Genomic DNA, 9,634 nt, shown 5'->3' with positions numbered 1-9,634 from the left:
ATGTTTATTTCTATTAATACCTATTGTTTGGCATTCTTGGTATTCAAATCAAGATGGGAAACGTAAGGAAATTTCCAAGCAGCATCACTGGTTCCTATCAGGTCACATTGTTACAGGACTCAAACAAAACTTCTCTATTGGATTCTTCATTGTTCCATCCTGTTACGATTAGTTCCTTACTATGGAACAGTGACTACCTGGTGAGGTTCCTACCAGTATAGTTTCAAACTTAACAATCCTAACTTATACATTTCTACATTATTATTTTATTTATTAATCAAACTTAACTTTTCTGTATGATCAAACGGTGATTATTTGAAAATTAGAGTATTTGCAAGATCGTAGTCTTCACCGACTGCAGCGCTGGGGAGACCATTGAGAGGAGGATGGTGCCGCTCTCGGCAGAGGGCTGCTGTGCAGGGATTTCCCTTTCCTTTCTGTGTCCCACGTTCTCCCCTCTTTTTCCCTGGGGTATGGGGTCAGGTGAATGCCATCAGCTCCCAACAAACCTGGCTTCTCAAAGGTAGAGCCATGATCAGAGAAGCCAAAACCTTGAGTACCAGCTACGCAGCCAGGCATTCAGTGCTCAGTTTGTCTGCTCCTTCCCGAACCCCTTCCTCCTCCTGGTGAGATAGAGGAGAACACCACCTGTGCTCCTGATCCTTTTGGCCTTGCTCCGAGGGACACGCAGCCTCTTTTGCCGCTTCTAAGTTGCCTCGTCACAGTATTGTTTGACCCTACTTTGCGTAGCAGGACTGGATGATATCTTGTACCATTCAGCAGGCTTGGCAGCCTCTCAGTGGCGTCAGGAATGTGAGCTGCTGGTGGGCAGCAAACTTCTCTAGACAAATTGTCTGGATGGCAAACAGGCGCTTCAGTGCCCCTCAGTAAGGAATCTCCAGTTGCTAATAGCTTACGCGCTTTCCTGGTGGCACTGGTTCTAATGCGGGCGGGTGGGTGGCTCACCTTTGCCTGCTTGACTTTTCCGGGATCCTGTCCCTTACTCACGTGCTCTGAATTCTCCAATCCCAGACTATCATGCCTGCTTCCTAGCCCCTGGAACACCTCTGTGAAACCCTCCCCGTATCTGGCATCATTGATAAGTAACTGTAGCAAGACCAACTCAGGGTCGTTTAGATCAAGAAGGAAGCAGGGGGATGGTGACGCCGCAGATTTATAGCTGCTTTGCAAAATAGTAGTACGCGTGTGTTAAGTAGCGATTGGTCAAATCCTGTTGTACCTGGTCGCCCAGTGTCGCGTTAAAAAGAATGCAGTTTGGAAATTTGTCTGTCAGAGTCCCAGGACTTTCACTGACCCATTTATCAGAGCCCCAACAAAAGGACTTGCACTGAGCAGATGCACAAAAATCGAAATTAGTTATTTTATTGAAAGCGACAGAAACAGATTCGAGATTGCCGTTGATAAATTCACTAACTACAATAGTGCTACTAATTAAGGTTAATATTGCTAGCAAACTTGATAGTAATACAAGAACCCGGGGATGACTTTCACCCAGAGGGTGAGAGGCGCAGCGCTTACCCAGAGAGGCGTCCCTGCCTGGGGTGGAGGAAGAGAACACAGCCCGTCGACTGGTCCGTCAGGTATCGAGGTTCTTCTCTCCCACCTTAACAATCATTTTCTCTGTCTTTTATCCCCAAAACTATGAGGTTCCCCCCCCATATGTGACGTGTAGCATGATTTGGGTGGAGAGACGAGTGCTATAGTCATATATGTTTAGCATGACCTCTATAATCTTCATTAGCATATGCAGGGGTGTGAGTTGTAATATGCATTTCACAGGTAATGAGGCAAAGGTCAGTTATCGGACACGAAGCCTTTTCAAAGAACAAAGGACCTCTCACATTCCTGTTATCTTACTGTCTTTGCTGACCATAAGCAGGGCTGTCCTGCCTCCACAGGGCCCCCTCCTTATCTGCACCCTGTGTTAGCCGGGTGAGTCTCCACTTCCCCGGGTCGCACAAGAGATAGCAAGGGCAGTCTTAACAGATCTTTGTGCACAGGAATCCCACCTCATTATCCAAATTCCACACCCAGGAAAGGTATAAGAACCTCGTGTAAAACCTCGTTCGGGGTGCCCCAATTTGAATAGGACACCTCATGCGCACGAATAAAGAATTGCTCTTGTAATTCTGTCCTTTGCATCCTGGGTTCTCCCTGGGTCGGCACGGGCCCCTACAAAGTGATACACAGACACCCAGAAACGCAGCGCTTATTCAAACACACCATTTATTGGCAACTTTGCACAGAGTAAAGCTCCCAGAGGGAATGGACTCTCTCAAAAAGGCAGGGGTGGTCGCTGTCCAGGTGGTAGCGGGAGTCTCTGTCACAAGCCTCCTTGCAACAGCCTCTTCAGCTGCATCGGCTCAGACTCCCCAGAGTGTGCTTTTGCTCTGGAGGAAAGGTCTGTTCAGCAGTTCCCACTGCCAACTGAGCAGTGTCTTCTCCATATGCTGCATGCTCGGTTCTGCGGCACCAGCCTCCCGGGGAGCGTCTAGGATGGGTAGACTCTCCACCCGGCCCCCAGTGAGCACACCGAGGCACATCAGCAGTGCCTCTTGCTTGGTCCTTGCACAGCCGGAGCTGCCAGCAAGAATGTCTGAGCCCCTGTGAAATGCCATCCCGGCCGCAGCCAGTGCGAGGGGAAAGCAGGGCGAAACTCGTCTTTGTCGCCACCATCGTCATCACCATCTGCTGCGCTGGGGACACCATTGAGAGGAGAACGCTGCTGCTCTTGGCAGAGGGCTGCTGCGCACGGGGTTTTCCCTTTCCTTCCTGTGTCCAGCCTTCTCCCCTCTTTTTCCCTGGGGTACGAGGTGGTTGTGTGCCATCAGCTGTGAGCCGCGCAAACACAGCTCTGCATGAAGACCTCTTTCATTGTCCATAGAACAGCAGCCTCGTGAGCCTATCTTGCAGCTCATCGAACTCACGCAGTGCCTCAGCATGGGCAGCAGGATCCTGTGCCAGGTGCTGGAAGAGGTTGAGTGGCTCGGCCGTTTGGAAGGCTGGGGGCAAGGTGATCTCCTCGGGCACGGTCTCATTGCCAAAGAAGAAGTGATCAAGGCGTTTCTCCTCCAGGCAGCAGCGCAGGTACTGCATGATATCCTGCAGCCGTGGCAGGAAATCTCCCCCCTGGTGCCCAGCTCCAGGTGGAAGGCATGCCTACGGGGGGGCCGAAGGGGCACAAGCAGGCAGTAGACAGCATCATCCTCATGGGGACTCCAACCTTCAAAGGCACTGCCCACCCCAATGGCTGGTTGCAGCACCGGGAAGAACGTATTTGACAAGAGCACTTGGAAGACACGGAGGAGGTCACGCACCAGCTCCTCCACCAGGTTCCTGTAGGCCAGCTTTTGCACTGGCCACTGGATGCGCTTTGCAAACACCCTGCTCACATCCCTCTCATCATCAGCATCTTCTCCTTCACTTTCTTCCACCTCCTGCTCCTCTTCCTCCTCCTGCTCTGTGTTGCTGCTGGAGCTTTCCTCTTCCCCGCTGCTGTCCACCTCACGGCTTCTTTTCGTGCGCTGCCAGCAGAGCGCAAAGAGCAGGACCAGGACTCCAGCAACGGCCCAGAATTGCCACTGCTGCAAGGCAGCAAAGAGCAGGGCTCCCCAGGCAAAGCCGCTCTGCTCCTGGCTACTCAGCTCCAGGCTCCTCAGCTCCTGGCTCCTTTGCTCCAGCTCCTGCAGCAGCCGAGTCATCTCCTGGCTCAGCTGCTCCGCACGCTGCTGCATGCGCTCGCGTGTGGCCTCATCCAGCTCATCACCGACCATCTGCGGGTACTGGAGGAGGCTTTGCACAATGAGTGCGAAGAATTCTGTGACAGCCATGGCCTGCAGGAGGAGGGAGAGAAGGGGTTCAGTGGGGCTGGGATGGAGAGAGCTGGGGGCGCGGGGGGCGGCGGGGACAGGGACGGGAGTCGCAGGGATCTAGGGGAAGGTAGGAGAGGGGGCAAGGCATCTGGGAGGCAGCAAGGCCTGCTCTCAGCCCCGGCGGTGGCGGCGGCACAGCGCCCTGCTGCAGGAGCTCCCACGAGCGTGGTGAGAACCCACCCCCCTGGGGCTCCGCGTTCCTGCCCACGCCCTCCTCCAGCTCAGCCTCCCCCCGCGTGCGCACTCACCGCTGGCCCAGGCCGGACTGGGGCAGCGCTGCCTGCTGGCGCCCCTTATAACCACCCCCATTGTGACTCGTGCCCTGTGCTGTCACAGGCGCCAGAGCGCATCACAGGCACGCCCGCCAGCCAGCCCCAGCCTTTGGCCCTACCCCGGCTCAGCGACTCACAGCTGCCCCAGGCAGCCGAAGCCCCGACACCCACAAAGTGCAGACCCACCCGGCAGGACGTGGCTCCCAGGGGCTCCCTTTACAAAGCAGACAGAAGCCTCCCAAGCCCTTACCAAACATAAAATCGGGTGCCGTAACCCGTGGATGCTTGTTCCTTGAGATGCCATCCTGTGAGATGGGATCGGCTCCCTTGGTGCTGACCTCTGTGCTTGTGGACATGGGTGTGCTCTTGGGGCCTTCGTGACACCGATGGTGGGTGGTGGTGTATATCCTGGTGGTGGGGTGGGACCTGCCCATGGCAGGACCTCTGCTCCTGCTGTGCCACTGCGAGAGGACATTGCTTCCAAAGAGAAATTTCCCAGGGCGATGAGGGGGTGCGGGTGGAGATTTCCCAGGGGGAAACTCGCTCTGCCGATAGAGCAGCGTCTTCTCCATGTCCAGCATGTTCAGCTCTGCGGTACCAAGTCCCTGGGGAGTGTCTGGGACAGGCAGATTCTCTACCCGGAACCCAGTGAACAAGCCTCTTGCTTGGTCCCTGCCCAGACGGAGCTGCCAGGGAGTTTCCCGGCCCTTGTGAAATCGCCACCATGGCCATGGCAGTGCGAGGGGAAAGCAGGCGAAAATCATCTTTGTAGCCACTGTGGTCTTCACCGGCTGCTGCGCTGGGGAGACCATTGAGAGGAGGATGGTGCCGCTCTCGGCAGAGGGCTGCTGCGCAGGGATTTCCCTTTCCTTTCTGTGTCCCACGTTCTCCCCTCTTTTTCCCTGGGGTATGGGGTCAGGTGAATGCCATCAGCTCCCAACAAACCTGGCTTCTCAAAGGTAGAGCCATGATCAGAGAAGCCAAAACCTTGAGTACCAGCTACGCAGCCAGGCATTCAGTGCTCAGTTTGTCTGCTCCTCCTGAACCCCTTCCTCCTCCTGGCGGGATAGAGGAGAACACCACCTGTGCTCCTGATCCTTTTGGCCTTGCTCTGAGGGACACGCAGCCTCTTTTGCTGCTTCTAAGTTGCCTCGTCACAGTATTGTTTGACCCTACTTTGCATAGTAGGACTGGATGATATCCTGTACCATTCAGCAGGCTTGGCAGCCTCTCAGTGGCGTCAAGAATGTGAGCTGCTGGTGGGCAGCAAACTTCTCTAGACAAATTGTCTGGATGGCAAACAGGCGCTTCAGTGCCCCTCAGTAAGGAATCTCCAGTTGCTAATAGCTTACGCGCTTTCCTGGTGGCACTGGTTCTAATGCGGGCGGGTGGGTGGCTCACCTTTGCCTGCTTGACTTTTCCGGGATCCTGTCCCTTACTCACGTGCTCTGAATTCTCCAATCCCAGACTATCATGCCTGCTTCCTAGCCCCTGGAACACCTCTGTGAAACCCTCCCAGTATCTGGCATCATTGATAAGTAACTGTAGCAAGACCAACTCAGGGTCCTTTAGATCAAGAAGGAAGCAGGGGGATGGTGACGCCGCAGATTTATAGCTGCTTTGCAAAATAGTACTACGCGTGTGTTAAGTAGCGATTGGTCAAATCCTGTTGTACCTGGTCGCCCAGGAAAGGTATAAGAACCTCGTGTAAAACCTCGTTCGGGGTGCCCCAATTTGAATAGGACACCTCATGCGCACGAATAAAGAATTGCTCTTGTAATTCTGTCCTTTGCATCCTGGGTTCTCCCTGGGTCGGCACGGGCCCCTACAAAGTGATACACAGACACCCAGAAACGCAGCGCTTATTCAAACACACCATTTATTGGCAACTTGGCACAGAGTAAAGCTCCCAGAGGGAATAGACTCTCTCGAAGAGGCGGGGGCGGTCGCTGTCCAGGTGGTAGCGGGAGTCTCTGTCACAAGCCTTCTTGCAACAGCCTCTTCAGCTGCATCGGCTCAGACTCCCCAGAGTGTGCTTTTGCTCTGGAGGAAAGGTGTGTTCAGCAGTTCCCACTGCCAACTGAGCAGTGTCTTCTCCATATGCTGCGTGCTCGGTTCTGCGGCACCAGCCTCCCGGGGAGCGTCTAGGATGGGTAGACTCTCCACCCGGCCCCCAGTGAGCACACCGAGGCACATCAGCAGTGCCTCTTGCTTGGTCCTTGCACAGCCGGAGCTGCCAGCAAGAATGTCTGAGCCCCTGTGAAATGCCCTCCCGGCCGCAGCCAGTGCGAGGGGAAAGCAGGGCGAAACTCGTCTTTGTCGCCACCATCGTCATCACCGTCTGCTGCGCTGGGGACACCATTGAGAGGAGAACGCTGCTGCTCTTGGCAGAGGGCTGCTGCGCACGGGGTTTTCCCTTTCCTTCCTGTGTCCAGCCTTCTCCCCTCTTTTTCCCTGGGGTACGAGGTGGTTGTGTGCCATCAGCTGTGAGCCGTGCAAACATAGCTCTGTGCATGAAGACCTCTTTCATTGTCCATAGAACAGCAGCCTCGTGAGCCTATCTTGCAGCTCATCGAACTCACGCAGTGCCTCAGCGTGGGCAGCAGGATCCTGTGCCAGGTGCTGGAAGAGGTTGAGTGGCTCGGCCGTTTGGAAGGCTGGGGGCAAGGTGATCTCCTCGGGCACGGTCTCATTGCCAAAGAAGAAGTGATCAAGGCGTTTCTCCTCCAGGCAGCAGCGCAGGTACTGCATGATATCCTGCAGCCGCGGCAGGAAATCCCTCCTGCGCCAGCTTGACAGGGGTATGGAGGTCAGGAGGTGCATCACAACTGTCTTCAATATATAGGTGGAAAAGCCTGTGCCCACCAGGATGCGGGCGCAGATATGCAGGCATTTGAGGTGGCAGCTGTCATGTGGGGCTTGCCTGGCGATATGCCTGAAGAACTTCACCTCTGCCACAGCGTAGCTCTCTGGCCATGTCGTGCTTGGGGTGAAGATGGCCTCCGTAGTCTGGCTGCTCAGGAAGATGTCCGAGTCACCTTGCTGCACCCCAAACATCATCTCAATGGTGAGGCTCTCCGTGTGGCCTTTTGCCACCTGGAATTTGCAGGAGCGGCTGGAGGGCAGCACTTTTAAACAGCATTGGCACGACAGAGGCAAAATCACCCATGCTGCTTTCACCAATTGATGGAACTAGCGGGCAGTTTTCTGCCCATCTAGGTAGGATTCATCAGTGCAGAGGGTGCGTAGGAGGCTGGGGTCCTGATTCCTCCTCAGCTCCTCCTCGGGGTGGTGGAGAAAGCACAGCATCTGTCCTGCCAGCCACTCCCTCATGCAGATGCATACCAGCTCTACACCCATGGAGAAGGTCCTTGCCAGCATCTCCCCTGCAGTGCCCAGCTCCAGGTGGAAGGCATGCCCACGGGGGGGCTTGAGGGGCACAAGCAGGCGGTAGACAATGTCTTTCTCACGGGGACTCCAGCATTCAAAGGCGCTGCCCACCCCAATGGCTGATTGCAGCACTGGGAAGAAACTCTTTGACAAGAGCTGTTGAAGGCAAGGATGAAGTTGCCCATGAGCTCCTCTGCCAGCTGCCTCTCTTTGGCCATGTTCTGAACTGGCCACTGTATGTGCTCCTCCAAAAACCTTCCCACGTCATTTGCATCATCACTGTCATTATCTTCTTCCTCCTCCGCCTCCACCGGCTCCCTGTCGCTGCTGGAGCTTTCCTCGTCGCTGCTGATGTCTGGCTCATGTCTCTTTTTCCTGAGCCACCAGCAGAACCCAAAGAGCAGGACCAGGACTCCAGCAACGGCCCAGAATTGCCACTGCTGCAAGGCAGCAAAGAGCAGGGCTTCCCAGGCAAAGCCGCTCTGCTCCTGGCTACTCAGCTCCTGGCTCCTCAGCTCCTGGCTCCTTTGCTCCAGTTCCTGCAGCAGCCGAGTCATCTCCTGGCTCAGCTGCTCCGCACGCTGCTGCATGCGCTCGCGTGTGGCCTCATCCAGCTCATCACCGACCATCTGCGGGTACTGGAGGAGGCTTTGCACAATGAGTGCGAAGAATTCTGTGACAGCCATGGCCTGCAGGAGGAGGGAGAGAAGGGGTTCAGTGGGGCTGGGAGGGAGAGAGCTGGGGGCGCGGGGGGCGGCGGGGACAGGGACGGGAGTCGCAGGGATCTAGGGGAAGGTAGGAGAGGGGGCAAGGCATCTGGGAGGCAGCAAGGCCTGCTCTCAGCCCCGGCGGTGGCGGCGGCACAGCGCCCTGCTGCAGGAGCTCCCACGAGCGTGGTGAGAACCCACCCCCCTGGGGCTCCGCGTTCCTGCCCACGCCCTCCTCCAGCTCAGCCTCCCCCCGCGTGCGCACTCACCGCTGGCCCAGGCCGGACTGGGGCAGCGCTGCCTGCTGGCGCCCCTTATAACCACCCCCACTGTGACTCGTGCCCTGTGCTGTCACAGGCGCCAGAGCGCATCACAGGCACGCCCGCCAGCCAGCCCCAGCCTTTGGCCCTACCCCGGCTCAGCGACTCACAGCTGCCCCAGGCAGCCGAAGCCCCGACACCCACGAAGTACAGACCCACCCAGCAGGACGTGCCTCCCAGGGGCTCCCTTTACAAAGCAGACAGAAGCCTCCCAAGCCCTTACCAAACATAAAATCGGGTGTCGTGACTGGTGGATGCTTTGTTCCTTGAGATGCCATCCTGTGAGATGGGATCGGCTCCCTTGGTGTTTGCGGACATGGGTGTGCTCTTGGGGCCTTCGTGACACCGATGGTGGGTGGTGGCGTATATCCTGGTGGTGGGGTGGGACCTGCTCACGGCAGGACCTCTGCTCCTGCTGTGCCACTGCGAGAGGACATTGCTTCCAAAGAGACATTTCCCAAGGGCGATGAGGGGGTGCGGGTGGAGATTTCCCAGTGGGCAACTCATCCTGCTGATAGAGCAGCGTCTTCTCCATGTCCAGCATGTTCAGCTCTGCATAACAATCGTTGAGCTCTCTACAATCAAAACACTCCCTAACACAAAAAGCCACCCCACCGCCTCTGCTTCCTTCCCTATCCCTGCTGAAGAGCTTATAGCCATCCATACAGCACTCCAGTCATGCGAGTCGTCCCACCATGTTTCTGTGATGGCGACTATGTCATAGCTGTCCTGCTGCACAATGGCTTCCAGCTCCTCCTGTCTGCTGCCCATGCTGCGTGCATTGGAGTAGACGCACTTGAGCTGGGCTATCGATTTCGCCCCCAACATCGGCATGCCACCCCTAGGCTCATCTCTAGGGAGCCTGGTTTTATCCCCTTCCCCCTTCAAATCTAGTTTAAAGCCCTCTCAATGAGGCTTGCCAACTCATAAGTGAGAATCCTTTTCCCCCTTGGGGATAGTTGAACTCCACCTGCTGCCAGCAGGCCCGGTGCCCTGTAAACCGCCCCGTGGTCAAAAACCCCAAAATTCCAGCGACGGCACCAGCCTCTGAG

At 56.1% G+C, this 9,634-nt stretch overlaps 1 pseudogene; it reads right to left on the bottom strand.

Moving 5' to 3' along the window:
- Positions 1 to 6,691: 6,691 nt before the first annotated feature.
- On the bottom strand, positions 6,692 to 8,145 carry LOC132317334 (inositol 1,4,5-trisphosphate receptor-interacting protein-like 1; annotated as a pseudogene).
- Between the last annotated feature and the right edge of the window lie 1,489 nt (positions 8,146 to 9,634).

The sequence above is a fragment of the Gavia stellata genome, chromosome 7 (assembly GCF_030936135.1).
Source record: "Gavia stellata isolate bGavSte3 chromosome 7, bGavSte3.hap2, whole genome shotgun sequence".
In the NCBI taxonomy this organism is placed as follows: Eukaryota; Metazoa; Chordata; class Aves; order Gaviiformes; family Gaviidae; genus Gavia; species Gavia stellata.
Note: the sequence above shows the minus strand (reverse complement) of the source record. Positions and strands in the feature narration are given on the sequence as shown.